This window comes from Schistocerca nitens, chromosome 9, assembly GCF_023898315.1.
Source record: "Schistocerca nitens isolate TAMUIC-IGC-003100 chromosome 9, iqSchNite1.1, whole genome shotgun sequence".
Classification (NCBI taxonomy): Eukaryota; Metazoa; Arthropoda; class Insecta; order Orthoptera; family Acrididae; genus Schistocerca; species Schistocerca nitens.
The window spans coordinates 147,036,811-147,062,921 of NC_064622.1; the positions used below are offsets into that span (position 1 = coordinate 147,036,811).

Consider the following 26,111-nt stretch of genomic DNA (forward strand, 5'->3'; position numbering starts at 1 on the left):
GCCGCTCCGGCCCTGGCCTTAGAACAACACGAATGTCAACAACTCCGTGACGGTATACAAACACAGCAGCCCGGGACTGTCAGTGACAACAAACAGCTTCGGGCAGCGAGTATTGCCAAACAAACTGATAGTGAAAGTGGTGGCTCAGCTGATCGCTCGCCAGAGGGTTCGGCGCCTCCGCTCCCGGCGCAAGATTTGTCAGGAGAGAAGCTTGACATCACCCAAGATCCTCCCACGCCTCCGACTGCAGCGGTGCTACACAGTGTCCGTCACAGGATCCGAGTGCCGCCCAATGTTAATGCTGTCCGGAAAAAGAGTAAAAACAAAGACGCAAGAGAACAACTCAGTGACGTTCCAGACACGAATTCCGCGGCCGCTACTACGATGGAATGGCATGGAGATGTGGACAACTAAAGGCAGTTGATCCCTCTTTCTCTCAGACGTCCGGTTATTATGTCACAGGCCTATACGATCACGACCCTCAATATTAATAAAATCAGATCAGAAGTGAAACTGAATGCATTAAAACAATATCTGTATGAGTCAGGAACTGATATAGCACTTTTGCAGGAGGTGTCCATGCCACTTTTTACTATTCCTGGGTTTGTCGGAATTACGAATTTTTCCCCGGAAACGACTGTGGGGACCGCAATCTTAATTAGAGAAGGGATTCCAGTTACTGAGATTGACAAATTGGAATCGGGTAGAGGGGTGGGGATCACCGTTTACGGCGTCACCATCATCAACTTGTACGCACCTTCTGGCAATACCTATAGAGCAGAACGAGCTAATTTTTTTCGGGAACATATCCTCTATTTATTTAGGAAAAATCCCCGACGCCTTATCATTGGTGGTGATTTTAATTGTGTCTTATCCCGGAAAGATCAGTCCCCAAATTTTAATTATTCGTCTGAATTAAAGCGCCTCGTGACAGACCTAAAACTTAAAGATGCGTGGGAAATTCGGTACCCGACGTTGGTACGCTTCACTCACATCGTCGCGAATTCCTGTAGCAGAATCGACAGGATTTATGTTTCCGACGTTTTCGAGAATGATTTATTAAAAGTAGAGACGATCCCCTCCAGTTTCTCCGATCACAGTGGTGTCATCGCGTGCCTGAAATTATTTCCACAACCCACACGATGGTATAAAAATCAATGGAACCTGAATGTGTCTTTGTTAACGGATGTTGAGCTGGAGGAGGGGGTGCGTCGGGCTTGGGAGCAGTGCTTGCGCGCTACTAACAGATTTCGTAGCACTATAGAGTGGTGGACTCTGCAGGCAAAGCCGAAACTGCGAAATGTCATCATGCACTTCGGAATTGAAAGGGCGGCGGAGATCAAAAAGACGATGGAATTTTATTACACAATCTTACGGGACCTGTACGATCGTGCAGACGCGACGACTACCAGAATCGACGACATTCGGAAAATAAAGGCAAAATTAATCAGTCTGAAGAGGATGCAACTGGACGGCCTTAAGATAAAATCTAAAGTGACGTCGGTCAGAGATGATGAAGCAGCCGCTCTGTACCACCTCGTCAAACATACAAAGAACAGGAGGCGGACTTTTATTGATGCCCTGAAACTCGAGGATGGAAGAACGATTGACACTCAGCGAGAGATTGTCAACGCTCTGCACGAATATTATGTCCACACCTACGCATCAGCGGCTCTACACGACGACTGCTATGATGGACTGTTTAGCGCCATTTCATCTACCGTAACAAGGGAAGAAAATGACTCCATCTCGTTAGCCTTCAGTAATAAAGATGTTTTGGAGGTCGTCAGCAGTTCGCCACTTAAGAAATCCCCTGGCCCTGATGGCTTACCAGTTGAATTTTACAAGCACTATTGGCACATCATCGGGGACAAAATTACTCAAGTCGTGAACGAAGTCTTGCAAGGAACGTCTGTCCCACCCGTCTTTAAGGAATGTAAAATTGTGCTTCTCCCTAAAAACAGAGGTACTAAAACTATCACCAATTTCCGACCAATATCGTTATTAAACTCTGATTATAAGATCGTGGCTCGCGCAATTAACGTGAGACTCATGCCGCTCACTGCTAAAATCATAGGCCAACAGCAGACATGTGCCTTTAGACGAACAATTCTGCAAACGGCTGCTTTTTACCGAGATGTCATTGCTTTATCGAGCGCTAGTAACATGAAATGTGGGCTGATCTTTCTAGATTTTTTTAAAGCTTTTGATCTCGTAAATCACGCGTACCTCCTCGAGACTATGCAAAGATTGGGTTTCTCTCGGAACACGATTGCCATGATTAAAAATGTGGCCATGGGAATCACTGCAAAACTTTCCGTTAACTCACAACTGACGCGGCCAATACAAATCAACAGAGGGGTTCCACAAGGGAGCCCCTTGTCCATGTTGCTTTTTGTACTCTCCCTTGAACCTCTGTTACAACAGTTGCAGACGAAACTCACTGGGATTACAATTTCTGGGGTAAAAAATGTAATCGGAGCCTATGCCGACGATGTGGGTGTGGTGATTCGCACTGTCGATGATGTCACCATATTAGCGGCTGAACTTCGGAAATACTGTCTGGCGTCAGGGGCGCAGTTAAATGAACAAAAAAGCAAATTTCTGAACCTCTGTGGCCTCCAGCATTTGCGTGTTGATTATGCGACACAAGTTAGAGTACACAAGGCCCTGGGGATCATGTTGACGGCGTCCTCTCTAAAGATGATAGCGGCTAACTGGCGGGATGTAGCACGTAAAATAAATGGTGCCCTAATTGATAATTACCATCGCAGCCTCAACCAATTTGATCGTATTCAACTCATCAACGCCTGTATTTTATCAAAGGCGTATTACATGGCGCAGCTTCTGCCGCTCCCTGCAGTACTTGCTAGAAATATTATGTCGAAGATAACCAATTTTATTTGGCGCGGGGAAATTTTTCGCGTATCTGCCAAAACTGCAACACTCCACCCCCTAAACGGAGGGATGGGCTTAGTCGACATCAAGAAAAAGGCAGCAGCTCTCTATGTTACAAGGACGGTCTCTATTATTAACAATTACCCTTCGGGCATTACGGCGCAATTATTCACTGCCGTCAGGCCGCAAAGTCTTGACCCCCCGCTGAACATTCAGACCATCAGTTACAAGCTCAAACACATCCGCGATTATTACTTTGCACGCAGCTACATCGGTCGAGAAGTCTTACATTCTCGACATTTAGCGGCTCCAGCAATATTGGCATACTGGCGACAACACGAAGGACCGAATCCAATTGTTACGAAGTACAATGGCATCAACTGGGATATGGTATGGCGTAATGTCAGTTCCCGTGTCCTTACTTCAGCCTCTCGAACTGCATGGTACAAAGCAATCAATGATGTGATTAGCACCAATGAGAGGCTGCACAAAATCGGACTCAGTGATTCAACTCTCTGCCATAGCTGTCAACTGGTGGATACCGTTATGCACCGTTATACCTGCGGCGAACGTGCACGAAATTGGGGCTGGCTGAGAGAAAAAATAGCCATTGTTACCAGGACTACAACCGCCAACATACCTTCAACTATGTTGTCTCAACCCGACGTGCGATATTATCCGCCGGCGAAAAATAACGTAGTTATGTGGTTGCTGGGCAACTATTCCAGCTATGTTTTCAATAACCTTGGTGGTGACGATCACTTGGAATTCAAGATGTATATGGAAAACGAATTCGCGAAAACCTGCAGCTATCCCAATCATGGCAACAATTACGGCAATATGCTTAAAATCATATTTAATAGAATGGGTATAGGGTAAGATATGTGAGTCTAAGGGGGTGGGCACAGGCCGCGGGACTCCAGTAGTGCCGCGAAGAGGCCCCACTGCTTCTGTCTCGTGACCTGCCTCCCACACAACCCCATCTACCACCGCTCACAGACTCCACTCCAGTACACGGGAAACTGAGAACAATACTTGTGTTAGCAACGGAGCCATTTTTTTTCTAATTTTCCCCAGAAGCTATGAGAGACCAGCAAAGAAGAGTTTTTTAGTTTGTTGATTTTCCAAAAAAAACAATTTAAAAACAGTGGTTAAGGTGTTAAATAAAAAAACTAAAAATAAAAAAAATGGATAAGAAAAAAAAAGTGGTAGGGAAAAAAAAAGCAGTTGATCCGGGTTCGTTTCCCGGCCACCGCAGGAGCATTGCCATTTTTCCCTAGCGCAATAGTGTGTGTTCAACAAAAAAAAAAAAAAAAAAAAAAACAAAAAAAAAAGTGGCGCAATTGGTTAGCGCACGGTACTTATAAGGCAGTAGCCGTGAGCAATGCCGGGGTTGTGAGTTCGAGCCTCACCTGGGGCATACTTTTATTTCGTAGCAGCTGACTCTGAAATGTATCACCTGCTTGAGAAACATAAGTGTGCGTGCATTATAGTCACCGATCGCGTGTTCCTCGGTAGTATAGTGGTTAGTATCCCCGCCTGTCACGCGGGAGACCGGGGTTCGATTCCCCGCAGGGGAGGTGCGATTTTTATATCGCGAAAGTTGCACGCGTGGCCCGAAAGGACATTAACGTTGCGATCAAGGAATGTAGTTACTGCAAAATCGTAAGAAAGTCTGCGTCTTAGGAAGTGTTTCTCGCATTCTTCACACGACGTCGTCGTTTCACGACTTACAGGGGTTGCTGTTGACGCTGAACCAGCTCACCCCAGGCTTAATGATCGAGCTCGAGGCACCCAAGAAAAAGAATAATTTTAGCAGAGCGTGGTTTCGATCCACGGACCTCTGGGTTATGGGCCCAGCACGCTTCCACTGCGCCACTCTGCTGCGTGGAGCCGTCCGCGCTCTTCGGTGCGTGACATGGGACACTTGGAAAGCGTTGTCTGCGTCGGTTTCCCGCGCCTACCGTTTAATTAAGTGCGTAACATCTCTCAGCTTGACTTGTCTCGACTTTGCTCGACTGACGCTACGCTGACGCTTGCACGAAGCGATATTTACCGCAATCGTCTCGAGATGCAGCTGCGAGATGCTCAGGATTAACATTGCACTCCACGAAGGTGGAGACATTCGAATCCACTGCCTAGCTACGCGCCCGCAACTAACAAAATGCCGACCCTGCCAGGATTCGAACCTGGAATCTTCTGATCCGTAGTCAGACGCGTTATCCGTTGCGCCACAGGGCCACTGTTTGCGTTTTCTACCACGAGGCGGGTGCACATCGCAAAGCAACGTGTTCTCCGTGGCTCGGCAACTGCATGTCGTCCACTGACAACGGCGGCGCGGCCACTCTGGTCTTGCGCACTCTGCAGGGAGCTGCCAAGGAAGGCACCTCTCCTCCAGCTGCTCGGCCACGGTGCGCCTGCACGGCTTAGAGCTTGCCACACATCTGCCCTCGCTGTTGGACAGGTAGCAGAAGGCAAGCCGCGCGTTTTTCTGCATTTTTTTCGGCGAGGACAAGCGGTTGATATGCTTGTAAGTGTAGCATATGAAGCAAGAATCGAATGAGGCATTCGTAGACAGGTGCTAAATTCGCAGTATGGCCGCAGGTGACGATCTTATGACGGGTGTGCAGCCACAACAGGTTGGCAGCAAAGTGAGTATCGCTAACTGAAAGCTCTCTGCTGTAGCCCCAGTGGCGCAATTGGTTAGCGCACGGTACTAATAAGGCAGTAGCCGTGAGCAATGCCGGGGTTGTGAGTTCGAGCCTCACCTGGGGCATACTTTTATTTCGTAGCAGCTGACTCTGAAAGCATCGGGACGCGAGAGTTGAGATGTATCACCTGCTTGAGAAACATAAGTGTGCGTGCATTATAGTCACCGATCGCGTGTTCTTCGGTAGTATAGTGGTTAGTATCCCCGCCTGTCACGCGGGAGACCGGGGTTCGATTCCCCGCCGGGGAGGTGCGATTTTTATATCGCGAAAGTTGCACGCGTGGCCCGAAAGGACATTAACGTTGCGATCAAGGAATGTAGTTACTGCAAAATCGTAAGAAAGTCTGCGTCTTAGGAAGTGTTTCTCGCATTCTTCACACGACGTCGTCGTTTCACGACTTACAGGGGTTGCTGTTGACGCTGAACCAGCTCACCCCAGGCTTAATGATCGAGCTCGAGGCACCCAAGAAAAAGAATAATTTTAGCAGAGCGTGGTTTCGATCCACGGACCTCTGGGTTATGGGCCCAGCACGCTTCCACTGCGCCACTCTGCTGCGTGGAGCCGCCCGCGCTCTTCGGTGCGTGACATGGGACACTTGGAAAGCGTTGTCTGCGTCGGTTTCCCGCGCCTACCGTTTAATTAAGTGCGTAACATCTCTCAGCTTGACTTGTCTCGACTTTGCTCGACTGACGCTACGCTGACGCTTGCACGAAGCGATATTTACCGCAATCGTCTCGAGATGCAGCTGCGAGATGCTCAGGATTAACATTGCACTCCACGAAGGTGGAGACATTCGAATCCACTGCCTAGCTACGCGCCCGCAACTAACAAAATGCCGACCCTGCCAGGATTCGAACCTGGAATATTCTGATCCGTAGTCAGACGCGTTATCCGTTGCGCCACAGGGCCACTGTTTGCGTTTTCTACCACGAGGCGGGTGCACATGGCAAAGCAACGTGTTCTCCGTGGCTCGGCAACTGCATGTCGTCCACTGACAACGGCGGCGCGGCCACTCTGGTCTTGCGCACTCTGCAGGGAGCTGCCAAGGAAGGCACCTCTCCTCCAGCTGCTCGGCCACGGTGCGCCTGCACGGCTTAGAGCTTGCCACACATCTGCCCTCGCTGTTGGACAGGTAGCAGAAGGCAAGGCGCGCGTTTTTCTGCATTTTTTTCGGCGAGGACAAGCGGTTGATATGCTTGTAAGTGTAGCATATGAAGCAAGAATCGAATGAGGCATTCGTAGACAGGTGCTAAATTCGCAGTATGGCCGCAGGTGACGATCTTATGACGGGTGTGCAGCCACAACAGGTTGGCAGCAAAGTGAGTATCGCTAACTGAAAGCTCTCTGCTGTAGCCCCAGTGGCGCAATTGGTTAGCGCACGGTACTAATAAGGCAGTAGCCGTGAGCAATGCCGGAGTTGTGAGTTCGAGCCTCACCTGGGGCATACTTTTATTTCGTAGCAGCTGACTCTGAAATGTATCACCTGCTTGAGAAACATAAGTGTGCGTGCATTATAGTCACCGATCGCGTGTTCCTCGGTAGTATAGTGGTTAGTATCCCCGCCTGTCACGCGGGAGACCGGGGTTCGATTCCCCGCCGGGGAGGTGCGATTTTTATATCGCGAAAGTTGCACGCGTGGCCCGAAAGGACATTAACGTTGCGATCAAGGAATGTAGTTACTGCAAAATCGTAAGAAAGTCTGCGTCTTAGGAAGTGTTTCTCGCATTCTTCACACGACGTCGTCGTTTCACGACTTACAGGGGTTGCTGTTGACGCTGAACCAGCTCACCCCAGGCTTAATGATCGAGCTCGAGGCACCCAAGAAAAAGAATAATTTTAGCAGAGCGTGGTTTCGATCCACGGACCTCTGGGTTATGGGCCCAGCACGCTTCCACTGCGCCACTCTGCTGCGTGGAGCCGTCCGCGCTCTTCGGTGCGTGACATGGGACACTTGGAAAGCGTTGTCTGCGTCGGTTTCCCGCGCCTACCGTTTAATTAAGTGCGTAACATCTCTCAGCTTGACTTGTCTCGACTTTGCTCGACTGACGCTACGCTGACGCTTGCACGAAGCGATATTTACCGCAATCGTCTCGAGATGCAGCTGCGAGATGCTCAGGATTAACATTGCACTCCACGAAGGTGGAGACATTCGAATCCACTGCCTAGCTACGCGCCCGCAACTAACAAAATGCCGACCCTGCCAGGATTCGAACCTGGAATATTCTGATCCGTAGTCAGACGCGTTATCCGTTGCGCCACAGGGCCACTGTTTGCGTTTTCTACCACGAGGCGGGTGCACATCGCAAAGCAACGTGTTCTCCGTGGCTCGGCAACTGCATGTCGTCCACTGACAACGGCGGCGCGGCCACTCTGGTCTTGCGCACTCTGCAGGGAGCTGCCAAGGAAGGCACCTCTCCTCCAGCTGCTCGGCCACGGTGCGCCTGCACGGCTTAGAGCTTGCCACACATCTGCCCTCGCTGTTGGACAGGTAGCAGAAGGCAAGGCGCGCGTTTTTCTGCATTTTTTTCGGCGAGGACAAGCGGTTGATATGCTTGTAAGTGTAGCATATGAAGCAAGAATCGAATGAGGCATTCGTAGACAGGTGCTAAATTCGCAGTATGGCCGCAGGTGACGATCTTATGACGGGTGTGCAGCCACAACAGGTTGGCAGCAAAGTGAGTATCGCTAACTGAAAGCTCTCTGCTGTAGCCCCAGTGGCGCAATTGGTTAGCGCACGGTACTAATAAGGCAGTAGCCGTGAGCAATGCCGGGGTTGTGAGTTCGAGCCTCACCTGGGGCATACTTTTATTTCGTAGCAGCTGACTCTGAAATGTATCACCTGCTTGAGAAACATAAGTGTGCGTGCATTATAGTCACCGATCGCGTGTTCCTCGGTAGTATAGTGGTTAGTATCCCCGCCTGTCACGCGGGAGACCGGGGTTCGATTCCCCGCCGGGGAGGTGCGATTTTTATATCGCGAAAGTTGCACGCGTGGCCCGAAAGGACATTAACGTTGCGATCAAGGAATGTAGTTACTGCAAAATCGTAAGAAAGTCTGCGTCTTAGGAAGTGTTTCTCGCATTCTTCACACGACGTCGTCGTTTCACGACTTACAGGGGTTGCTGTTGACGCTGAACCAGCTCACCCCAGGCTTAATGATCGAGCTCGAGGCACCCAAGAAAAAGAATAATTTTAGCAGAGCGTGGTTTCGATCCACGGACCTCTGGGTTATGGGCCCAGCACGCTTCCACTGCGCCACTCTGCTGCGTGGAGCCGTCCGCGCTCTTCGGTGCGTGACATGGGACACTTGGAAAGCGTTGTCTGCGTCGGTTTCCCGCGCCTACCGTTTAATTAAGTGCGTAACATCTCTCAGCTTGACTTGTCTCGACTTTGCTCGACTGACGCTACGCTGACGCTTGCACGAAGCGATATTTACCGCAATCGTCTCGAGATGCAGCTGCGAGATGCTCAGGATTAACATTGCACTCCACGAAGGTGGAGACATTCGAATCCACTGCCTAGCTACGCGCCCGCAACTAACAAAATGCCGACCCTGCCAGGATTCGAACCTGGAATCTTCTGATCCGTAGTCAGACGCGTTATCCGTTGCGCCACAGGGCCACTGTTTGCGTTTTCTACCACGAGGCGGGTGCACATCGCAAAGCAACGTGTTCTCCGTGGCTCGGCAACTGCATGTCGTCCACTGACAACGGCGGCGCGGCCACTCTGGTCTTGCGCACTCTGCAGGGAGCTGCCAAGGAAGGCACCTCTCCTCCAGCTGCTCGGCCACGGTGCGCCTGCACGGCTTAGAGCTTGCCACACATCTGCCCTCGCTGTTGGACAGGTAGCAGAAGGCAAGCCGCGCGTTTTTCTGCATTTTTTTCGGCGAGGACAAGCGGTTGATATGCTTGTAAGTGTAGCATATGAAGCAAGAATCGAATGAGGCATTCGTAGACAGGTGCTAAATTCGCAGTATGGCCGCAGGTGACGATCTTATGACGGGTGTGCAGCCACAACAGGTTGGCAGCAAAGTGAGTATCGCTAACTGAAAGCTCTCTGCTGTAGCCCCAGTGGCGCAATTGGTTAGCGCACGGTACTAATAAGGCAGTAGCCGTGAGCAATGCCGGGGTTGTGAGTTCGAGCCTCACCTGGGGCATACTTTTATTTCGTAGCAGCTGACTCTGAAAGCATCGGGACGCGAGAGTTGAGATGTATCACCTGCTTGAGAAACATAAGTGTGCGTGCATTATAGTCACCGATCGCGTGTTCTTCGGTAGTATAGTGGTTAGTATCCCCGCCTGTCACGCGGGAGACCGGGGTTCGATTCCCCGCCGGGGAGGTGCGATTTTTATATCGCGAAAGTTGCACGCGTGGCCCGAAAGGACATTAACGTTGCGATCAAGGAATGTAGTTACTGCAAAATCGTAAGAAAGTCTGCGTCTTAGGAAGTGTTTCTCGCATTCTTCACACGACGTCGTCGTTTCACGACTTACAGGGGTTGCTGTTGACGCTGAACCAGCTCACCCCAGGCTTAATGATCGAGCTCGAGGCACCCAAGAAAAAGAATAATTTTAGCAGAGCGTGGTTTCGATCCACGGACCTCTGGGTTATGGGCCCAGCACGCTTCCACTGCGCCACTCTGCTGCGTGGAGCCGTCCGCGCTCTTCGGTGCGTGACATGGGACACTTGGAAAGCGTTGTCTGCGTCGGTTTCCCGCGCCTACCGTTTAATTAAGTGCGTAACATCTCTCAGCTTGACTTGTCTCGACTTTGCTCGACTGACGCTACGCTGACGCTTGCACGAAGCGATATTTACCGCAATCGTCTCGAGATGCAGCTGCGAGATGCTCAGGATTAACATTGCACTCCACGAAGGTGGAGACATTCGAATCCACTGCCTAGCTACGCGCCCGCAACTAACAAAATGCCGACCCTGCCAGGATTCGAACCTGGAATATTCTGATCCGTAGTCAGACGCGTTATCCGTTGCGCCACAGGGCCACTGTTTGCGTTTTCTACCACGAGGCGGGTGCACATGGCAAAGCAACGTGTTCTCCGTGGCTCGGCAACTGCATGTCGTCCACTGACAACGGCGGCGCGGCCACTCTGGTCTTGCGCACTCTGCAGGGAGCTGCCAAGGAAGGCACCTCTCCTCCAGCTGCTCGGCCACGGTGCGCCTGCACGGCTTAGAGCTTGCCACACATCTGCCCTCGCTGTTGGACAGGTAGCAGAAGGCAAGGCGCGCGTTTTTCTGCATTTTTTTCGGCGAGGACAAGCGGTTGATATGCTTGTAAGTGTAGCATATGAAGCAAGAATCGAATGAGGCATTCGTAGACAGGTGCTAAATTCGCAGTATGGCCGCAGGTGACGATCTTATGACGGGTGTGCAGCCACAACAGGTTGGCAGCAAAGTGAGTATCGCTAACTGAAAGCTCTCTGCTGTAGCCCCAGTGGCGCAATTGGTTAGCGCACGGTACTAATAAGGCAGTAGCCGTGAGCAATGCCGGGGTTGTGAGTTCGAGCCTCACCTGGGGCATACTTTTATTTCGTAGCAGCTGACTCTGAAATGTATCACCTGCTTGAGAAACATAAGTGTGCGTGCATTATAGTCACCGATCGCGTGTTCCTCGGTAGTATAGTGGTTAGTATCCCCGCCTGTCACGCGGGAGACCGGGGTTCGATTCCCCGCCGGGGAGGTGCGATTTTTATATCGCGAAAGTTGCACGCGTGGCCCGAAAGGACATTAACGTTGCGATCAAGGAATGTAGTTACTGCAAAATCGTAAGAAAGTCTGCGTCTTAGGAAGTGTTTCTCGCATTCTTCACACGACGTCGTCGTTTCACGACTTACAGGGGTTGCTGTTGACGCTGAACCAGCTCACCCCAGGCTTAATGATCGAGCTCGAGGCACCCAAGAAAAAGAATAATTTTAGCAGAGCGTGGTTTCGATCCACGGACCTCTGGGTTATGGGCCCAGCACGCTTCCACTGCGCCACTCTGCTGCGTGGAGCCGTCCGCGCTCTTCGGTGCGTGACATGGGACACTTGGAAAGCGTTGTCTGCGTCGGTTTCCCGCGCCTACCGTTTAATTAAGTGCGTAACATCTCTCAGCTTGACTTGTCTCGACTTTGCTCGACTGACGCTACGCTGACGCTTGCACGAAGCGATATTTACCGCAATCGTCTCGAGATGCAGCTGCGAGATGCTCAGGATTAACATTGCACTCCACGAAGGTGGAGACATTCGAATCCACTGCCTAGCTACGCGCCCGCAACTAACAAAATGCCGACCCTGCCAGGATTCGAACCTGGAATATTCTGATCCGTAGTCAGACGCGTTATCCGTTGCGCCACAGGGCCACTGTTTGCGTTTTCTACCACGAGGCGGGTGCACATCGCAAAGCAACGTGTTCTCCGTGGCTCGGCAACTGCATGTCGTCCACTGACAACGGCGGCGCGGCCACTCTGGTCTTGCGCACTCTGCAGGGAGCTGCCAAGGAAGGCACCTCTCCTCCAGCTGCTCGGCCACGGTGCGCCTGCACGGCTTAGAGCTTGCCACACATCTGCCCTCGCTGTTGGACAGGTAGCAGAAGGCAAGGCGCGCGTTTTTCTGCATTTTTTTCGGCGAGGACAAGCGGTTGATATGCTTGTAAGTGTAGCATATGAAGCAAGAATCGAATGAGGCATTCGTAGACAGGTGCTAAATTCGCAGTATGGCCGCAGGTGACGATCTTATGACGGGTGTGCAGCCACAACAGGTTGGCAGCAAAGTGAGTATCGCTAACTGAAAGCTCTCTGCTGTAGCCCCAGTGGCGCAATTGGTTAGCGCACGGTACTAATAAGGCAGTAGCCGTGAGCAATGCCGGGGTTGTGAGTTCGAGCCTCACCTGGGGCATACTTTTATTTCGTAGCAGCTGACTCTGAAATGTATCACCTGCTTGAGAAACATAAGTGTGCGTGCATTATAGTCACCGATCGCGTGTTCCTCGGTAGTATAGTGGTTAGTATCCCCGCCTGTCACGCGGGAGACCGGGGTTCGATTCCCCGCCGGGGAGGTGCGATTTTTATATCGCGAAAGTTGCACGCGTGGCCCGAAAGGACATTAACGTTGCGATCAAGGAATGTAGTTACTGCAAAATCGTAAGAAAGTCTGCGTCTTAGGAAGTGTTTCTCGCATTCTTCACACGACGTCGTCGTTTCACGACTTACAGGGGTTGCTGTTGACGCTGAACCAGCTCACCCCAGGCTTAATGATCGAGCTCGAGGCACCCAAGAAAAAGAATAATTTTAGCAGAGCGTGGTTTCGATCCACGGACCTCTGGGTTATGGGCCCAGCACGCTTCCACTGCGCCACTCTGCTGCGTGGAGCCGTCCGCGCTCTTCGGTGCGTGACATGGGACACTTGGAAAGCGTTGTCTGCGTCGGTTTCCCGCGCCTACCGTTTAATTAAGTGCGTAACATCTCTCAGCTTGACTTGTCTCGACTTTGCTCGACTGACGCTACGCTGACGCTTGCACGAAGCGATATTTACCGCAATCGTCTCGAGATGCAGCTGCGAGATGCTCAGGATTAACATTGCACTCCACGAAGGTGGAGACATTCGAATCCACTGCCTAGCTACGCGCCCGCAACTAACAAAATGCCGACCCTGCCAGGATTCGAACCTGGAATCTTCTGATCCGTAGTCAGACGCGTTATCCGTTGCGCCACAGGGCCACTGTTTGCGTTTTCTACCACGAGGCGGGTGCACATCGCAAAGCAACGTGTTCTCCGTGGCTCGGCAACTGCATGTCGTCCACTGACAACGGCGGCGCGGCCACTCTGGTCTTGCGCACTCTGCAGGGAGCTGCCAAGGAAGGCACCTCTCCTCCAGCTGCTCGGCCACGGTGCGCCTGCACGGCTTAGAGCTTGCCACACATCTGCCCTCGCTGTTGGACAGGTAGCAGAAGGCAAGCCGCGCGTTTTTCTGCATTTTTTTCGGCGAGGACAAGCGGTTGATATGCTTGTAAGTGTAGCATATGAAGCAAGAATCGAATGAGGCATTCGTAGACAGGTGCTAAATTCGCAGTATGGCCGCAGGTGACGATCTTATGACGGGTGTGCAGCCACAACAGGTTGGCAGCAAAGTGAGTATCGCTAACTGAAAGCTCTCTGCTGTAGCCCCAGTGGCGCAATTGGTTAGCGCACGGTACTAATAAGGCAGTAGCCGTGAGCAATGCCGGGGTTGTGAGTTCGAGCCTCACCTGGGGCATACTTTTATTTCGTAGCAGCTGACTCTGAAAGCATCGGGACGCGAGAGTTGAGATGTATCACCTGCTTGAGAAACATAAGTGTGCGTGCATTATAGTCACCGATCGCGTGTTCTTCGGTAGTATAGTGGTTAGTATCCCCGCCTGTCACGCGGGAGACCGGGGTTCGATTCCCCGCCGGGGAGGTGCGATTTTTATATCGCGAAAGTTGCACGCGTGGCCCGAAAGGACATTAACGTTGCGATCAAGGAATGTAGTTACTGCAAAATCGTAAGAAAGTCTGCGTCTTAGGAAGTGTTTCTCGCATTCTTCACACGACGTCGTCGTTTCACGACTTACAGGGGTTGCTGTTGACGCTGAACCAGCTCACCCCAGGCTTAATGATCGAGCTCGAGGCACCCAAGAAAAAGAATAATTTTAGCAGAGCGTGGTTTCGATCCACGGACCTCTGGGTTATGGGCCCAGCACGCTTCCACTGCGCCACTCTGCTGCGTGGAGCCGTCCGCGCTCTTCGGTGCGTGACATGGGACACTTGGAAAGCGTTGTCTGCGTCGGTTTCCCGCGCCTACCGTTTAATTAAGTGCGTAACATCTCTCAGCTTGACTTGTCTCGACTTTGCTCGACTGACGCTACGCTGACGCTTGCACGAAGCGATATTTACCGCAATCGTCTCGAGATGCAGCTGCGAGATGCTCAGGATTAACATTGCACTCCACGAAGGTGGAGACATTCGAATCCACTGCCTAGCTACGCGCCCGCAACTAACAAAATGCCGACCCTGCCAGGATTCGAACCTGGAATATTCTGATCCGTAGTCAGACGCGTTATCCGTTGCGCCACAGGGCCACTGTTTGCGTTTTCTACCACGAGGCGGGTGCACATGGCAAAGCAACGTGTTCTCCGTGGCTCGGCAACTGCATGTCGTCCACTGACAACGGCGGCGCGGCCACTCTGGTCTTGCGCACTCTGCAGGGAGCTGCCAAGGAAGGCACCTCTCCTCCAGCTGCTCGGCCACGGTGCGCCTGCACGGCTTAGAGCTTGCCACACATCTGCCCTCGCTGTTGGACAGGTAGCAGAAGGCAAGGCGCGCGTTTTTCTGCATTTTTTTCGGCGAGGACAAGCGGTTGATATGCTTGTAAGTGTAGCATATGAAGCAAGAATCGAATGAGGCATTCGTAGACAGGTGCTAAATTCGCAGTATGGCCGCAGGTGACGATCTTATGACGGGTGTGCAGCCACAACAGGTTGGCAGCAAAGTGAGTATCGCTAACTGAAAGCTCTCTGCTGTAGCCCCAGTGGCGCAATTGGTTAGCGCACGGTACTAATAAGGCAGTAGCCGTGAGCAATGCCGGGGTTGTGAGTTCGAGCCTCACCTGGGGCATACTTTTATTTCGTAGCAGCTGACTCTGAAATGTATCACCTGCTTGAGAAACATAAGTGTGCGTGCATTATAGTCACCGATCGCGTGTTCCTCGGTAGTATAGTGGTTAGTATCCCCGCCTGTCACGCGGGAGACCGGGGTTCGATTCCCCGCCGGGGAGGTGCGATTTTTATATCGCGAAAGTTGCACGCGTGGCCCGAAAGGACATTAACGTTGCGATCAAGGAATGTAGTTACTGCAAAATCGTAAGAAAGTCTGCGTCTTAGGAAGTGTTTCTCGCATTCTTCACACGACGTCGTCGTTTCACGACTTACAGGGGTTGCTGTTGACGCTGAACCAGCTCACCCCAGGCTTAATGATCGAGCTCGAGGCACCCAAGAAAAAGAATAATTTTAGCAGAGCGTGGTTTCGATCCACGGACCTCTGGGTTATGGGCCCAGCACGCTTCCACTGCGCCACTCTGCTGCGTGGAGCCGTCCGCGCTCTTCGGTGCGTGACATGGGACACTTGGAAAGCGTTGTCTGCGTCGGTTTCCCGCGCCTACCGTTTAATTAAGTGCGTAACATCTCTCAGCTTGACTTGTCTCGACTTTGCTCGACTGACGCTACGCTGACGCTTGCACGAAGCGATATTTACCGCAATCGTCTCGAGATGCAGCTGCGAGATGCTCAGGATTAACATTGCACTCCACGAAGGTGGAGACATTCGAATCCACTGCCTAGCTACGCGCCCGCAACTAACAAAATGCCGACCCTGCCAGGATTCGAACCTGGAATATTCTGATCCGTAGTCAGACGCGTTATCCGTTGCGCCACAGGGCCACTGTTTGCGTTTTCTACCACGAGGCGGGTGCACATGGCAAAGCAACGTGTTCTCCGTGGCTCGGCAACTGCATGTCGTCCACTGACAACGGCGGCGCGGCCACTCTGGTCTTGCGCACTCTGCAGGGAGCTGCCAAGGAAGGCACCTCTCCTCCAGCTGCTCGGCCACGGTGCGCCTGCACGGCTTAGAGCTTGCCACACATCTGCCCTCGCTGTTGGACAGGTAGCAGAAGGCAAGGCGCGCGTTTTTCTGCATTTTTTTCGGCGAGGACAAGCGGTTGATATGCTTGTAAGTGTAGCATATGAAGCAAGAATCGAATGAGGCATTCGTAGACAGGTGCTAAATTCGCAGTATGGCCGCAGGTGACGATCTTATGACGGGTGTGCAGCCACAACAGGTTGGCAGCAAAGTGAGTATCGCTAACTGAAAGCTCTCTGCTGTAGCCCCAGTGGCGCAATTGGTTAGCGCACGGTACTAATAAGGCAGTAGCCGTGAGCAATGCCGGGGTTGTGAGTTCGAGCCTCACCTGGGGCATACTTTTATTTCGTAGCAGCTGACTCTGAAATGTATCACCTGCTTGAGAAACATAAGTGTGCGTGCATTATAGTCACCGATCGCGTGTTCCTCGGTAGTATAGTGGTTAGTATCCCCGCCTGTCACGCGGGAGACCGGGGTTCGATTCCCCGCCGGGGAGGTGCGATTTTTATATCGCGAAAGTTGCACGCGTGGCCCGAAAGGACATTAACGTTGCGATCAAGGAATGTAGTTACTGCAAAATCGTAAGAAAGTCTGCGTCTTAGGAAGTGTTTCTCGCATTCTTCACACGACGTCGTCGTTTCACGACTTACAGGGGTTGCTGTTGACGCTGAACCAGCTCACCCCAGGCTTAATGATCGAGCTCGAGGCACCCAAGAAAAAGAATAATTTTAGCAGAGCGTGGTTTCGATCCACGGACCTCTGGGTTATGGGCCCAGCACGCTTCCACTGCGCCACTCTGCTGCGTGGAGCCGTCCGCGCTCTTCGGTGCGTGACATGGGACACTTGGAAAGCGTTGTCTGCGTCGGTTTCCCGCGCCTACCGTTTAATTAAGTGCGTAACATCTCTCAGCTTGACTTGTCTCGACTTTGCTCGACTGACGCTACGCTGACGCTTGCACGAAGCGATATTTACCGCAATCGTCTCGAGATGCAGCTGCGAGATGCTCAGGATTAACATTGCACTCCACGAAGGTGGAGACATTCGAATCCACTGCCTAGCTACGCGCCCGCAACTAACAAAATGCCGACCCTGCCAGGATTCGAACCTGGAATCTTCTGATCCGTAGTCAGACGCGTTATCCGTTGCGCCACAGGGCCACTGTTTGCGTTTTCTACCACGAGGCGGGTGCACATCGCAAAGCAACGTGTTCTCCGTGGCTCGGCAACTGCATGTCGTCCACTGACAACGGCGGCGCGGCCACTCTGGTCTTGCGCACTCTGCAGGGAGCTGCCAAGGAAGGCACCTCTCCTCCAGCTGCTCGGCCACGGTGCGCCTGCACGGCTTAGAGCTTGCCACACATCTGCCCTCGCTGTTGGACAGGTAGCAGAAGGCAAGCCGCGCGTTTTTCTGCATTTTTTTCGGCGAGGACAAGCGGTTGATATGCTTGTAAGTGTAGCATATGAAGCAAGAATCGAATGAGGCATTCGTAGACAGGTGCTAAATTCGCAGTATGGCCGCAGGTGACGATCTTATGACGGGTGTGCAGCCACAACAGGTTGGCAGCAAAGTGAGTATCGCTAACTGAAAGCTCTCTGCTGTAGCCCCAGTGGCGCAATTGGTTAGCGCACGGTACTAATAAGGCAGTAGCCGTGAGCAATGCCGGGGTTGTGAGTTCGAGCCTCACCTGGGGCATACTTTTATTTCGTAGCAGCTGACTCTGAAAGCATCGGGACGCGAGAGTTGAGATGTATCACCTGCTTGAGAAACATAAGTGTGCGTGCATTATAGTCACCGATCGCGTGTTCTTCGGTAGTATAGTGGTTAGTATCCCCGCCTGTCACGCGGGAGACCGGGGTTCGATTCCCCGCCGGGGAGGTGCGATTTTTATATCGCGAAAGTTGCACGCGTGGCCCGAAAGGACATTAACGTTGCGATCAAGGAATGTAGTTACTGCAAAATCGTAAGAAAGTCTGCGTCTTAGGAAGTGTTTCTCGCATTCTTCACACGACGTCGTCGTTTCACGACTTACAGGGGTTGCTGTTGACGCTGAACCAGCTCACCCCAGGCTTAATGATCGAGCTCGAGGCACCCAAGAAAAAGAATAATTTTAGCAGAGCGTGGTTTCGATCCACGGACCTCTGGGTTATGGGCCCAGCACGCTTCCACTGCGCCACTCTGCTGCGTGGAGCCGTCCGCGCTCTTCGGTGCGTGACATGGGACACTTGGAAAGCGTTGTCTGCGTCGGTTTCCCGCGCCTACCGTTTAATTAAGTGCGTAACATCTCTCAGCTTGACTTGTCTCGACTTTGCTCGACTGACGCTACGCTGACGCTTGCACGAAGCGATATTTACCGCAATCGTCTCGAGATGCAGCTGCGAGATGCTCAGGATTAACATTGCACTCCACGAAGGTGGAGACATTCGAATCCACTGCCTAGCTACGCGCCCGCAACTAACAAAATGCCGACCCTGCCAGGATTCGAACCTGGAATATTCTGATCCGTAGTCAGACGCGTTATCCGTTGCGCCACAGGGCCACTGTTTGCGTTTTCTACCACGAGGCGGGTGCACATGGCAAAGCAACGTGTTCTCCGTGGCTCGGCAACTGCATGTCGTCCACTGACAACGGCGGCGCGGCCACTCTGGTCTTGCGCACTCTGCAGGGAGCTGCCAAGGAAGGCACCTCTCCTCCAGCTGCTCGGCCACGGTGCGCCTGCACGGCTTAGAGCTTGCCACACATCTGCCCTCGCTGTTGGACAGGTAGCAGAAGGCAAGGCGCGCGTTTTTCTGCATTTTTTTCGGCGAGGACAAGCGGTTGATATGCTTGTAAGTGTAGCATATGAAGCAAGAATCGAATGAGGCATTCGTAGACAGGTGCTAAATTCGCAGTATGGCCGCAGGTGACGATCTTATGACGGGTGTGCAGCCACAACAGGTTGGCAGCAAAGTGAGTATCGCTAACAGAAAGCTCTCTGCTGTAGCCCCAGTGGCGCAATTGGTTAGCGCACGGTACTAATAAGGCAGTAGCCGTGAGCAATGCCGGGGTTGTGAGTTCGAGCCTCACCTGGGGCATACTTTTATTTCGTAGCAGCTGACTCTGAAAGCATCGGGACGCGAGAGTTGAGATGTATCACCTGCTTGAGAAACATAAGTGTGCGTGCATTATAGTCACCGATCGCGTGTTCTTCGGTAGTATAGTGGTTAGTATCCCCGCCTGTCACGCGGGAGACCGGGGTTCGATTCCCCGCCGGGGAGGTGCGACTTTTATATCGCGAAAGTTGCACGCGTGGCCCGAAAGGACATTAACGTTGCGATCAAGGAATGTAGTTACTGCAAAATCGTAAGAAAGTCTGCGTCTTAGGAAGTGTTTCTCGCATTCTTCACACGACGTCGTCGTTTCACGACTTACAGGGGTTGCTGTTGACGCTGAACCAGCTCACCCCAGGCTTAATGATCGAGCTCGAGGCACCCAAGAAAAAGAATAATTTTAGCAGAGCGTGGTTTCGATCCACGGACCTCTGGGTTATGGGCCCAGCACGCTTCCACTGCGCCACTCTGCTGCGTGGAGCCGTCCGCGCTCTTCGGTGCGTGACATGTGACACTTGGAAAGCGTTGTCTGCGTCGGTTTCCCGCGCCTACCGTTTAATTAAGTGCGTAACATCTCTCAGCTTGACTTGTCTCGACTTTGCTCGACTGACGCTACGCTGACGCTTGCACGAAGCGATATTTACCGCAATCGTCTCGAGATGCAGCTGCGAGATGCTCAGGATTAACATTGCACTCCACGAAGGTGGAGACATTCGAATCCACTGCCTAGCTACGCGCCCGCAACTAACAAAATGCCGACCCTGCCAGGATTCGAACCTGGAATATTCTGATCCGTAGTCAGACGCGTTATCCGTTGCGCCACAGGGCCACTGTTTGCGTTTTCTACCACGAGGCGGGTGCACATGGCAAAGCAACGTGTTCTCCGTGGCTCGGCAACTGCATGTCGTCCACTGACAACGGCGGCGCGGCCACTCTGGTCTTGCGCACTCTGCAGGGAGCTGCCAAGGAAGGCACCTCTCCTCCAGCTGCTCGGCCACGGTGCGCCTGCACGGCTTAGAGCTTGCCACACATCTGCCCTCGCTGTTGGACAGGTAGCAGAAGGCAAGGCGCGCGTTTTTCTGCATTTTTTTCGGCGAGGACAAGCGGTTGATATGCTTGTAAGTGTAGCATATGAAGCAAGAATCGAATGAGGCATTCGTAGACAGGTGCTAAATTCGCAGTATGGCCGCAGGTGACGATCTTATGACGGGTGTGCAGCCACAACAGGTTGGCAGCAAAGTGAGTATCGCTAACTGAAAGCTCTCTGCTGTAGCCCCAGTGGCGCAATTGGTTAGCGCACGGTACTTATAAGGCAGTAGCCGTGAGCAATGCCGGGGTTGTGAGTTCGAGCCTCACCTGGGGCATACTTTTATTTCGTAGCAGCTGACTCTGAAAGCATCGGGACGCGAGAGTTGAGATGTATCACCTGCTTGAGAAACATAAGTGTGCGTGCATTATAGTCACCGATCGCGTGTTCCTCGGTAGTATAGTGGTTAGTATCCCCGCCTGTCACGCGGGAGACCGGGGTTCGATTCCCCGCCGGGGAGGTGCGATTTTTATATCGCGAAAGTTGCACGCGTGGCCCGAAAGGACATTAACGTTGCGATCAAGGAATGTAGTTACTGCAAAATCGTAAGAAAGTCTGCGTCTTAGGAAGTGTTTCTCGCATTCTTCACACGACGTCGTCGTTTCACGACTTACAGGGGTTGCTGTTGACGCTGAACCAGCTCACCCCAGGCTTAATGATCGAGCTCGAGGCACCCAAGAAAAAGAATAATTTTAGCAGAGCGTGGTTTCGATCCACGGACCTCTGGGTTATGGGCCCAGCACGCTTCCACTGCGCCACTCTGCTGCGTGGAGCCGTCCGCGCTCTTCGGTGCGTGACATGGGACACTTGGAAAGCGTTGTCTGCGTCGGTTTCCCGCGCCTACCGTTTAATTAAGTGCGTAACATCTCTCAGCTTGACTTGTCTCGACTTTGCTCGACTGACGCTACGCTGACGCTTGCACGAAGCGATATTTACCGCAATCGTCTCGAGATGCAGCTGCGAGATGCTCAGGATTAACATTGCACTCCACGAAGGTGGAGACATTCGAATCCACTGCCTAGCTACGCGCCCGCAACTAACAAAATGCCGACCCTGCCAGGATTCGAACCTGGAATCTTCTGATCCGTAGTCAGACGCGTTATCCGTTGCGCCACAGGGCCACTGTTTGCGTTTTCTACCACGAGGCGGGTGCACATCGCAAAGCAACGTGTTCTCCGTGGCTCGGCAACTGCATGTCGTCCACTGACAACGGCGGCGCGGCCACTCTGGTCTTGCGCACTCTGCAGGGAGCTGCCAAGGAAGGCACCTCTCCTCCAGCTGCTCGGCCACGGTGCGCCTGCACGGCTTAGAGCTTGCCACACATCTGCCCTCGCTGTTGGACAGGTAGCAGAAGGCAAGCCGCGCGTTTTTCTGCATTTTTTTCGGCGAGGACAAGCGGTTGATATGCTTGTAAGTGTAGCATATGAAGCAAGAATCGAATGAGGCATTCGTAGACAGGTGCTAAATTCGCAGTATGGCCGCAGGTGACGATCTTATGACGGGTGTGCAGCCACAACAGGTTGGCAGCAAAGTGAGTATCGCTAACTGAAAGCTCTCTGCTGTAGCCCCAGTGGCGCAATTGGTTAGCGCACGGTACTAATAAGGCAGTAGCCGTGAGCAATGCCGGGGTTGTGAGTTCGAGCCTCACCTGGGGCATACTTTTATTTCGTAGCAGCTGACTCTGAAAGCATCGGGACGCGAGAGTTGAGATGTATCACCTGCTTGAGAAACATAAGTGTGCGTGCATTATAGTCACCGATCGCGTGTTCTTCGGTAGTATAGTGGTTAGTATCCCCGCCTGTCACGCGGGAGACCGGGGTTCGATTCCCCGCCGGGGAGGTGCGATTTTTATATCGCGAAAGTTGCACGCGTGGCCCGAAAGGACATTAACGTTGCGATCAAGGAATGTAGTTACTGCAAAATCGTAAGAAAGTCTGCGTCTTAGGAAGTGTTTCTCGCATTCTTCACACGACGTCGTCGTTTCACGACTTACAGGGGTTGCTGTTGACGCTGAACCAGCTCACCCCAGGCTTAATGATCGAGCTCGAGGCACCCAAGAAAAAGAATAATTTTAGCAGAGCGTGGTTTCGATCCACGGACCTCTGGGTTATGGGCCCAGCACGCTTCCACTGCGCCACTCTGCTGCGTGGAGCCGTCCGCGCTCTTCGGTGCGTGACATGGGACACTTGGAAAGCGTTGTCTGCGTCGGTTTCCCGCGCCTACCGTTTAATTAAGTGCGTAACATCTCTCAGCTTGACTTGTCTCGACTTTGCTCGACTGACGCTACGCTGACGCTTGCACGAAGCGATATTTACCGCAATCGTCTCGAGATGCAGCTGCGAGATGCTCAGGATTAACATTGCACTCCACGAAGGTGGAGACATTCGAATCCACTGCCTAGCTACGCGCCCGCAACTAACAAAATGCCGACCCTGCCAGGATTCGAACCTGGAATATTCTGATCCGTAGTCAGACGCGTTATCCGTTGCGCCACAGGGCCACTGTTTGCGTTTTCTACCACGAGGCGGGTGCACATGGCAAAGCAACGTGTTCTCCGTGGCTCGGCAACTGCATGTCGTCCACTGACAACGGCGGCGCGGCCACTCTGGTCTTGCGCACTCTGCAGGGAGCTGCCAAGGAAGGCACCTCTCCTCCAGCTGCTCGGCCACGGTGCGCCTGCACGGCTTAGAGCTTGCCACACATCTGCCCTCGCTGTTGGACAGGTAGCAGAAGGCAAGGCGCGCGTTTTTCTGCATTTTTTTCGGCGAGGACAAGCGGTTGATATGCTTGTAAGTGTAGCATATGAAGCAAGAATCGAATGAGGCATTCGTAGACAGGTGCTAAATTCGCAGTATGGCCGCAGGTGACGATCTTATGACGGGTGTGCAGCCACAACAGGTTGGCAGCAAAGTGAGTATCGCTAACAGAAAGCTCTCTGCTGTAGCCCCAGTGGCGCAATTGGTTAGCGCACGGTACTAATAAGGCAGTAGCCGTGAGCAATGCCGGGGTTGTGAGTTCGAGCCTCACCTGGGGCATACTTTTATTTCGTAGCAGCTGACTCTGAAAGCATCGGGACGCGAGAGTTGAGATGTATCACCTGCTTGAGAAACATAAGTGTGCGTGCATTATAGTCACCGATCGCGTGTTCTTCGGTAGTATAGTGGTTAGTATCCCCGCCTGTCACGCGGGAGACCGGGGTTCGATTCCCCGCCGGGGAGGTGCGACTTTTATATCGCGAAAGTTGCACGCGTGGCCCGAAAGGACATTAACGTTGCGATCAAGGAATGTAGTTACTGCAAAATCGTAAGAAAGTCTGCGTCTTAGGAAGTGTTTCTCGCATTCTTCACACGACGTCGTCGTTTCACGACTTACAGGGGTTGCTGTTGACGCTGAACCAGCTCACCCCAGGCTTAATGATCGAGCTCGAGGCACCCAAGAAAAAGAATAATTTTAGCAGAGCGTGGTTTCGATCCACGGACCTCTGGGTTATGGGCCCAGCACGCTTCCACTGCGCCACTCTGCTGCGTGGAGCCATCCGCGCTCTTCGGTGCGTGACATGGGACACTTGGAAAGCGTTGTCTGCGTCGGTTTCCCGCGCCTACCGTTTAATTAAGTGCGTAACATCTCTCAGCTTGACTTGTCTCGACTTTGCTCGACTGACGCTACGCTGACGCTTGCACGAAGCGATATTTACCGCAATCGTCTCGAGATGCAGCTGCGAGATGCTCAGGATTAACATTGCACTCCACGAAGGTGGAGACATTCGAATCCACTGCCTAGCTACGCGCCCGCAACTAACAAAATGCCGACCCTGCCAGGATTCGAACCTGGAATATTCTGATCCGTAGTCAGACGCGTTATCCGTTGCGCCACAGGGCCACTGTTTGCGTTTTCTACCACGAGGCGGGTGCACATGGCAAAGCAACGTGTTCTCCGTGGCTCGGCAACTGCATGTCGTCCACTGACAACGGCGGCGCGGCCACTCTGGTCTTGCGCACTCTGCAGGGAGCTGCCAAGGAAGGCACCTCTCCTCCAGCTGCTCGGCCACGGTGCGCCTGCACGGCTTAGAGCTTGCCACACATCTGCCCTCGCTGTTGGACAGGTAGCAGAAGGCAAGGCGCGCGTTTTTCTGCATTTTTTTCGGCGAGGACAAGCGGTTGATATGCTTGTAAGTGTAGCATATGAAGCAAGAATCGAATGAGGCATTCGTAGACAGGTGCTAAATTCGCAGTATGGCCGCAGGTGACGATCTTATGACGGGTGTGCAGCCACAACAGGTTGGCAGCAAAGTGAGTATCGCTAACTGAAAGCTCTCTGCTGTAGCCCCAGTGGCGCAATTGGTTAGCGCACGGTACTTATAAGGCAGTAGCCGTGAGCAATGCCGGGGTTGTGAGTTCGAGCCTCACCTGGGGCATACTTTTATTTCGTAGCAGCTGACTCTGAAAGCATCGGGACGCGAGAGTTGAGATGTATCACCTGCTTGAGAAACATAAGTGTGCGTGCATTATAGTCACCGATGGCGTGTTCCTCGGTAGTATAGTGGTTAGTATCCCCGCCTGTCACGCGGGAGACCGGGGTTCGATTCCCCGCCGGGGAGGTGCGATTTTTATATCTCGAAAGTTGCACGCGTGGCCCGAAAGGACATTAACGTTGCGATCAAGGAATGTAGTTACTGCAAAATCGTAAGAAAGTCTGCGTCTTAGGAAGTGTTTCTCGCATTCTTCACACGACGTCGTCGTTTCACGACTTACAGGGGTTGCTGTTGACGCTGAACCAGCTCACCCCAGGCTTAATGATCGAGCTCGAGGCACCCAAGAAAAAGAATAATTTTAGCAGAGCGTGGTTTCGATCCACGGACCTCTGGGTTATGGGCCCAGCACGCTTCCACTGCGCCACTCTGCTGCGTGGAGCCGTCCGCGCTCTTCGGTGCGTGACATGGGACACTTGGAAAGCGTTGTCTGCGTCGGTTTCCCGCGCCTACCGTTTAATTAAGTGCGTAACATCTCTCAGCTTGACTTGTCTCGACTTTGCTCGACTGACGCTACGCTGACGCTTGCACGAAGCGATATTTACCGCAATCGTCTCGAGATGCAGCTGCGAGATGCTCAGGATTAACATTGCACTCCACGAAGGTGGAGACATTCGAATCCACTGCCTAGCTACGCGCCCGCAACTAACAAAATGCCGACCCTGCCAGGATTCGAACCTGGAATATTCTGATCCGTAGTCAGACGCGTTATCCGTTGCGCCACAGGGCCACTGTTTGCGTTTTCTACCACGAGGCGGGTGCACATGGCAAAGCAACGTGTTCTCCGTGGCTCGGCAACTGCATGTCGTCCACTGACAACGGCGGCGCGGCCACTCTGGTCTTGCGCACTCTGCAGGGAGCTGCCAAGGAAGGCACCTCTCCTCCAGCTGCTCGGCCACGGTGCGCCTGCACGGCTTAGAGCTTGCCACACATCTGCCCTCGCTGTTGGACAGGTAGCAGAAGGCAAGGCGCGCGTTTTTCTGCATTTTTTTCGGCGAGGACAAGCGGTTGATATGCTTGTAAGTGTAGCATATGAAGCAAGAATCGAATGAGGCATTCGTAGACAGGTGCTAAATTCGCAGTATGGCCGCAGGTGACGATCTTATGACGGGTGTGCAGCCACAACAGGTTGGCAGCAAAGTGAGTATCGCTAAC

The 26,111-nt window shown here is 52.6% G+C and overlaps 63 non-coding genes across 63 annotated transcripts; 31 read left to right on the forward strand and 32 right to left on the reverse strand.

Annotated features, from left to right (window-relative positions):
* Positions 1 to 4,406: 4,406 nt before the first annotated feature.
* On the forward strand, positions 4,407 to 4,478 carry Trnad-guc (transfer RNA aspartic acid (anticodon GUC)). Its single transcript has one exon. It is a non-coding gene; the product is annotated as a tRNA-Asp (tRNA).
* Positions 4,479 to 4,711: 233 nt separating this feature from the next.
* Positions 4,712 to 4,783, reverse strand: Trnam-cau (transfer RNA methionine (anticodon CAU)). The gene has a single exon. It is a non-coding gene; the product is annotated as a tRNA-Met (tRNA).
* A 283-nt stretch (positions 4,784 to 5,066) lies between these two features.
* Positions 5,067 to 5,139, reverse strand: Trnar-acg (transfer RNA arginine (anticodon ACG)). Its single transcript has one exon. It is a non-coding gene; the product is annotated as a tRNA-Arg (tRNA).
* A 443-nt stretch (positions 5,140 to 5,582) lies between these two features.
* Positions 5,583 to 5,674, forward strand: Trnai-aau (transfer RNA isoleucine (anticodon AAU)). Its single transcript is given in 2 exon segments — positions 5,583 to 5,620; positions 5,639 to 5,674. It is a non-coding gene; the product is annotated as a tRNA-Ile (tRNA).
* A 111-nt stretch (positions 5,675 to 5,785) lies between these two features.
* Positions 5,786 to 5,857, forward strand: Trnad-guc (transfer RNA aspartic acid (anticodon GUC)). The gene has a single exon. It is a non-coding gene; the product is annotated as a tRNA-Asp (tRNA).
* A 233-nt stretch (positions 5,858 to 6,090) lies between these two features.
* On the reverse strand, positions 6,091 to 6,162 carry Trnam-cau (transfer RNA methionine (anticodon CAU)). The gene has a single exon. It is a non-coding gene; the product is annotated as a tRNA-Met (tRNA).
* A 283-nt stretch (positions 6,163 to 6,445) lies between these two features.
* Trnar-acg (transfer RNA arginine (anticodon ACG)) lies at positions 6,446 to 6,518 on the reverse strand. The gene has a single exon. It is a non-coding gene; the product is annotated as a tRNA-Arg (tRNA).
* Positions 6,519 to 6,961: 443 nt separating this feature from the next.
* On the forward strand, positions 6,962 to 7,053 carry Trnai-aau (transfer RNA isoleucine (anticodon AAU)). The gene is given in 2 exon segments: positions 6,962 to 6,999; positions 7,018 to 7,053. It is a non-coding gene; the product is annotated as a tRNA-Ile (tRNA).
* An 88-nt stretch (positions 7,054 to 7,141) lies between these two features.
* Trnad-guc (transfer RNA aspartic acid (anticodon GUC)) lies at positions 7,142 to 7,213 on the forward strand. Its single transcript has one exon. It is a non-coding gene; the product is annotated as a tRNA-Asp (tRNA).
* A 233-nt stretch (positions 7,214 to 7,446) lies between these two features.
* Positions 7,447 to 7,518, reverse strand: Trnam-cau (transfer RNA methionine (anticodon CAU)). Its single transcript has one exon. It is a non-coding gene; the product is annotated as a tRNA-Met (tRNA).
* A 283-nt stretch (positions 7,519 to 7,801) lies between these two features.
* Positions 7,802 to 7,874, reverse strand: Trnar-acg (transfer RNA arginine (anticodon ACG)). The gene has a single exon. It is a non-coding gene; the product is annotated as a tRNA-Arg (tRNA).
* A 443-nt stretch (positions 7,875 to 8,317) lies between these two features.
* Trnai-aau (transfer RNA isoleucine (anticodon AAU)) lies at positions 8,318 to 8,409 on the forward strand. Its single transcript is given in 2 exon segments — positions 8,318 to 8,355; positions 8,374 to 8,409. It is a non-coding gene; the product is annotated as a tRNA-Ile (tRNA).
* Positions 8,410 to 8,497: 88 nt separating this feature from the next.
* On the forward strand, positions 8,498 to 8,569 carry Trnad-guc (transfer RNA aspartic acid (anticodon GUC)). The gene has a single exon. It is a non-coding gene; the product is annotated as a tRNA-Asp (tRNA).
* A 233-nt stretch (positions 8,570 to 8,802) lies between these two features.
* Trnam-cau (transfer RNA methionine (anticodon CAU)) lies at positions 8,803 to 8,874 on the reverse strand. Its single transcript has one exon. It is a non-coding gene; the product is annotated as a tRNA-Met (tRNA).
* A 283-nt stretch (positions 8,875 to 9,157) lies between these two features.
* Positions 9,158 to 9,230, reverse strand: Trnar-acg (transfer RNA arginine (anticodon ACG)). Its single transcript has one exon. It is a non-coding gene; the product is annotated as a tRNA-Arg (tRNA).
* Positions 9,231 to 9,673: 443 nt separating this feature from the next.
* Trnai-aau (transfer RNA isoleucine (anticodon AAU)) lies at positions 9,674 to 9,765 on the forward strand. The gene is given in 2 exon segments: positions 9,674 to 9,711; positions 9,730 to 9,765. It is a non-coding gene; the product is annotated as a tRNA-Ile (tRNA).
* A 111-nt stretch (positions 9,766 to 9,876) lies between these two features.
* On the forward strand, positions 9,877 to 9,948 carry Trnad-guc (transfer RNA aspartic acid (anticodon GUC)). Its single transcript has one exon. It is a non-coding gene; the product is annotated as a tRNA-Asp (tRNA).
* A 233-nt stretch (positions 9,949 to 10,181) lies between these two features.
* On the reverse strand, positions 10,182 to 10,253 carry Trnam-cau (transfer RNA methionine (anticodon CAU)). Its single transcript has one exon. It is a non-coding gene; the product is annotated as a tRNA-Met (tRNA).
* Positions 10,254 to 10,536: 283 nt separating this feature from the next.
* On the reverse strand, positions 10,537 to 10,609 carry Trnar-acg (transfer RNA arginine (anticodon ACG)). Its single transcript has one exon. It is a non-coding gene; the product is annotated as a tRNA-Arg (tRNA).
* A 443-nt stretch (positions 10,610 to 11,052) lies between these two features.
* Positions 11,053 to 11,144, forward strand: Trnai-aau (transfer RNA isoleucine (anticodon AAU)). Its single transcript is given in 2 exon segments — positions 11,053 to 11,090; positions 11,109 to 11,144. It is a non-coding gene; the product is annotated as a tRNA-Ile (tRNA).
* An 88-nt stretch (positions 11,145 to 11,232) lies between these two features.
* Trnad-guc (transfer RNA aspartic acid (anticodon GUC)) lies at positions 11,233 to 11,304 on the forward strand. The gene has a single exon. It is a non-coding gene; the product is annotated as a tRNA-Asp (tRNA).
* A 233-nt stretch (positions 11,305 to 11,537) lies between these two features.
* Positions 11,538 to 11,609, reverse strand: Trnam-cau (transfer RNA methionine (anticodon CAU)). Its single transcript has one exon. It is a non-coding gene; the product is annotated as a tRNA-Met (tRNA).
* Positions 11,610 to 11,892: 283 nt separating this feature from the next.
* On the reverse strand, positions 11,893 to 11,965 carry Trnar-acg (transfer RNA arginine (anticodon ACG)). Its single transcript has one exon. It is a non-coding gene; the product is annotated as a tRNA-Arg (tRNA).
* Positions 11,966 to 12,408: 443 nt separating this feature from the next.
* Trnai-aau (transfer RNA isoleucine (anticodon AAU)) lies at positions 12,409 to 12,500 on the forward strand. Its single transcript is given in 2 exon segments — positions 12,409 to 12,446; positions 12,465 to 12,500. It is a non-coding gene; the product is annotated as a tRNA-Ile (tRNA).
* An 88-nt stretch (positions 12,501 to 12,588) lies between these two features.
* Trnad-guc (transfer RNA aspartic acid (anticodon GUC)) lies at positions 12,589 to 12,660 on the forward strand. Its single transcript has one exon. It is a non-coding gene; the product is annotated as a tRNA-Asp (tRNA).
* A 233-nt stretch (positions 12,661 to 12,893) lies between these two features.
* Trnam-cau (transfer RNA methionine (anticodon CAU)) lies at positions 12,894 to 12,965 on the reverse strand. The gene has a single exon. It is a non-coding gene; the product is annotated as a tRNA-Met (tRNA).
* Positions 12,966 to 13,248: 283 nt separating this feature from the next.
* On the reverse strand, positions 13,249 to 13,321 carry Trnar-acg (transfer RNA arginine (anticodon ACG)). Its single transcript has one exon. It is a non-coding gene; the product is annotated as a tRNA-Arg (tRNA).
* A 443-nt stretch (positions 13,322 to 13,764) lies between these two features.
* On the forward strand, positions 13,765 to 13,856 carry Trnai-aau (transfer RNA isoleucine (anticodon AAU)). Its single transcript is given in 2 exon segments — positions 13,765 to 13,802; positions 13,821 to 13,856. It is a non-coding gene; the product is annotated as a tRNA-Ile (tRNA).
* A 111-nt stretch (positions 13,857 to 13,967) lies between these two features.
* Positions 13,968 to 14,039, forward strand: Trnad-guc (transfer RNA aspartic acid (anticodon GUC)). The gene has a single exon. It is a non-coding gene; the product is annotated as a tRNA-Asp (tRNA).
* A 233-nt stretch (positions 14,040 to 14,272) lies between these two features.
* Trnam-cau (transfer RNA methionine (anticodon CAU)) lies at positions 14,273 to 14,344 on the reverse strand. Its single transcript has one exon. It is a non-coding gene; the product is annotated as a tRNA-Met (tRNA).
* A 283-nt stretch (positions 14,345 to 14,627) lies between these two features.
* On the reverse strand, positions 14,628 to 14,700 carry Trnar-acg (transfer RNA arginine (anticodon ACG)). Its single transcript has one exon. It is a non-coding gene; the product is annotated as a tRNA-Arg (tRNA).
* A 443-nt stretch (positions 14,701 to 15,143) lies between these two features.
* Positions 15,144 to 15,235, forward strand: Trnai-aau (transfer RNA isoleucine (anticodon AAU)). Its single transcript is given in 2 exon segments — positions 15,144 to 15,181; positions 15,200 to 15,235. It is a non-coding gene; the product is annotated as a tRNA-Ile (tRNA).
* An 88-nt stretch (positions 15,236 to 15,323) lies between these two features.
* Positions 15,324 to 15,395, forward strand: Trnad-guc (transfer RNA aspartic acid (anticodon GUC)). Its single transcript has one exon. It is a non-coding gene; the product is annotated as a tRNA-Asp (tRNA).
* A 233-nt stretch (positions 15,396 to 15,628) lies between these two features.
* On the reverse strand, positions 15,629 to 15,700 carry Trnam-cau (transfer RNA methionine (anticodon CAU)). Its single transcript has one exon. It is a non-coding gene; the product is annotated as a tRNA-Met (tRNA).
* Positions 15,701 to 15,983: 283 nt separating this feature from the next.
* Trnar-acg (transfer RNA arginine (anticodon ACG)) lies at positions 15,984 to 16,056 on the reverse strand. Its single transcript has one exon. It is a non-coding gene; the product is annotated as a tRNA-Arg (tRNA).
* Positions 16,057 to 16,499: 443 nt separating this feature from the next.
* On the forward strand, positions 16,500 to 16,591 carry Trnai-aau (transfer RNA isoleucine (anticodon AAU)). Its single transcript is given in 2 exon segments — positions 16,500 to 16,537; positions 16,556 to 16,591. It is a non-coding gene; the product is annotated as a tRNA-Ile (tRNA).
* Positions 16,592 to 16,679: 88 nt separating this feature from the next.
* Trnad-guc (transfer RNA aspartic acid (anticodon GUC)) lies at positions 16,680 to 16,751 on the forward strand. The gene has a single exon. It is a non-coding gene; the product is annotated as a tRNA-Asp (tRNA).
* Positions 16,752 to 16,984: 233 nt separating this feature from the next.
* On the reverse strand, positions 16,985 to 17,056 carry Trnam-cau (transfer RNA methionine (anticodon CAU)). Its single transcript has one exon. It is a non-coding gene; the product is annotated as a tRNA-Met (tRNA).
* Positions 17,057 to 17,339: 283 nt separating this feature from the next.
* Trnar-acg (transfer RNA arginine (anticodon ACG)) lies at positions 17,340 to 17,412 on the reverse strand. The gene has a single exon. It is a non-coding gene; the product is annotated as a tRNA-Arg (tRNA).
* A 443-nt stretch (positions 17,413 to 17,855) lies between these two features.
* Positions 17,856 to 17,947, forward strand: Trnai-aau (transfer RNA isoleucine (anticodon AAU)). The gene is given in 2 exon segments: positions 17,856 to 17,893; positions 17,912 to 17,947. It is a non-coding gene; the product is annotated as a tRNA-Ile (tRNA).
* Positions 17,948 to 18,058: 111 nt separating this feature from the next.
* On the forward strand, positions 18,059 to 18,130 carry Trnad-guc (transfer RNA aspartic acid (anticodon GUC)). Its single transcript has one exon. It is a non-coding gene; the product is annotated as a tRNA-Asp (tRNA).
* Positions 18,131 to 18,363: 233 nt separating this feature from the next.
* Trnam-cau (transfer RNA methionine (anticodon CAU)) lies at positions 18,364 to 18,435 on the reverse strand. Its single transcript has one exon. It is a non-coding gene; the product is annotated as a tRNA-Met (tRNA).
* Positions 18,436 to 18,718: 283 nt separating this feature from the next.
* Positions 18,719 to 18,791, reverse strand: Trnar-acg (transfer RNA arginine (anticodon ACG)). Its single transcript has one exon. It is a non-coding gene; the product is annotated as a tRNA-Arg (tRNA).
* Positions 18,792 to 19,234: 443 nt separating this feature from the next.
* On the forward strand, positions 19,235 to 19,326 carry Trnai-aau (transfer RNA isoleucine (anticodon AAU)). The gene is given in 2 exon segments: positions 19,235 to 19,272; positions 19,291 to 19,326. It is a non-coding gene; the product is annotated as a tRNA-Ile (tRNA).
* Positions 19,327 to 19,437: 111 nt separating this feature from the next.
* Trnad-guc (transfer RNA aspartic acid (anticodon GUC)) lies at positions 19,438 to 19,509 on the forward strand. The gene has a single exon. It is a non-coding gene; the product is annotated as a tRNA-Asp (tRNA).
* A 233-nt stretch (positions 19,510 to 19,742) lies between these two features.
* Positions 19,743 to 19,814, reverse strand: Trnam-cau (transfer RNA methionine (anticodon CAU)). Its single transcript has one exon. It is a non-coding gene; the product is annotated as a tRNA-Met (tRNA).
* Positions 19,815 to 20,097: 283 nt separating this feature from the next.
* On the reverse strand, positions 20,098 to 20,170 carry Trnar-acg (transfer RNA arginine (anticodon ACG)). The gene has a single exon. It is a non-coding gene; the product is annotated as a tRNA-Arg (tRNA).
* Positions 20,171 to 20,613: 443 nt separating this feature from the next.
* Trnai-uau (transfer RNA isoleucine (anticodon UAU)) lies at positions 20,614 to 20,705 on the forward strand. Its single transcript is given in 2 exon segments — positions 20,614 to 20,651; positions 20,670 to 20,705. It is a non-coding gene; the product is annotated as a tRNA-Ile (tRNA).
* A 111-nt stretch (positions 20,706 to 20,816) lies between these two features.
* Trnad-guc (transfer RNA aspartic acid (anticodon GUC)) lies at positions 20,817 to 20,888 on the forward strand. Its single transcript has one exon. It is a non-coding gene; the product is annotated as a tRNA-Asp (tRNA).
* A 233-nt stretch (positions 20,889 to 21,121) lies between these two features.
* Positions 21,122 to 21,193, reverse strand: Trnam-cau (transfer RNA methionine (anticodon CAU)). Its single transcript has one exon. It is a non-coding gene; the product is annotated as a tRNA-Met (tRNA).
* Positions 21,194 to 21,476: 283 nt separating this feature from the next.
* On the reverse strand, positions 21,477 to 21,549 carry Trnar-acg (transfer RNA arginine (anticodon ACG)). Its single transcript has one exon. It is a non-coding gene; the product is annotated as a tRNA-Arg (tRNA).
* A 443-nt stretch (positions 21,550 to 21,992) lies between these two features.
* Trnai-aau (transfer RNA isoleucine (anticodon AAU)) lies at positions 21,993 to 22,084 on the forward strand. The gene is given in 2 exon segments: positions 21,993 to 22,030; positions 22,049 to 22,084. It is a non-coding gene; the product is annotated as a tRNA-Ile (tRNA).
* A 111-nt stretch (positions 22,085 to 22,195) lies between these two features.
* On the forward strand, positions 22,196 to 22,267 carry Trnad-guc (transfer RNA aspartic acid (anticodon GUC)). The gene has a single exon. It is a non-coding gene; the product is annotated as a tRNA-Asp (tRNA).
* A 233-nt stretch (positions 22,268 to 22,500) lies between these two features.
* Trnam-cau (transfer RNA methionine (anticodon CAU)) lies at positions 22,501 to 22,572 on the reverse strand. The gene has a single exon. It is a non-coding gene; the product is annotated as a tRNA-Met (tRNA).
* A 283-nt stretch (positions 22,573 to 22,855) lies between these two features.
* Trnar-acg (transfer RNA arginine (anticodon ACG)) lies at positions 22,856 to 22,928 on the reverse strand. Its single transcript has one exon. It is a non-coding gene; the product is annotated as a tRNA-Arg (tRNA).
* Positions 22,929 to 23,371: 443 nt separating this feature from the next.
* Trnai-aau (transfer RNA isoleucine (anticodon AAU)) lies at positions 23,372 to 23,463 on the forward strand. The gene is given in 2 exon segments: positions 23,372 to 23,409; positions 23,428 to 23,463. It is a non-coding gene; the product is annotated as a tRNA-Ile (tRNA).
* Positions 23,464 to 23,574: 111 nt separating this feature from the next.
* On the forward strand, positions 23,575 to 23,646 carry Trnad-guc (transfer RNA aspartic acid (anticodon GUC)). The gene has a single exon. It is a non-coding gene; the product is annotated as a tRNA-Asp (tRNA).
* A 233-nt stretch (positions 23,647 to 23,879) lies between these two features.
* Trnam-cau (transfer RNA methionine (anticodon CAU)) lies at positions 23,880 to 23,951 on the reverse strand. Its single transcript has one exon. It is a non-coding gene; the product is annotated as a tRNA-Met (tRNA).
* Positions 23,952 to 24,234: 283 nt separating this feature from the next.
* Trnar-acg (transfer RNA arginine (anticodon ACG)) lies at positions 24,235 to 24,307 on the reverse strand. Its single transcript has one exon. It is a non-coding gene; the product is annotated as a tRNA-Arg (tRNA).
* Positions 24,308 to 24,750: 443 nt separating this feature from the next.
* On the forward strand, positions 24,751 to 24,842 carry Trnai-uau (transfer RNA isoleucine (anticodon UAU)). Its single transcript is given in 2 exon segments — positions 24,751 to 24,788; positions 24,807 to 24,842. It is a non-coding gene; the product is annotated as a tRNA-Ile (tRNA).
* Positions 24,843 to 24,953: 111 nt separating this feature from the next.
* On the forward strand, positions 24,954 to 25,025 carry Trnad-guc (transfer RNA aspartic acid (anticodon GUC)). The gene has a single exon. It is a non-coding gene; the product is annotated as a tRNA-Asp (tRNA).
* Positions 25,026 to 25,258: 233 nt separating this feature from the next.
* Trnam-cau (transfer RNA methionine (anticodon CAU)) lies at positions 25,259 to 25,330 on the reverse strand. The gene has a single exon. It is a non-coding gene; the product is annotated as a tRNA-Met (tRNA).
* Positions 25,331 to 25,613: 283 nt separating this feature from the next.
* Trnar-acg (transfer RNA arginine (anticodon ACG)) lies at positions 25,614 to 25,686 on the reverse strand. The gene has a single exon. It is a non-coding gene; the product is annotated as a tRNA-Arg (tRNA).
* Between the last annotated feature and the right edge of the window lie 425 nt (positions 25,687 to 26,111).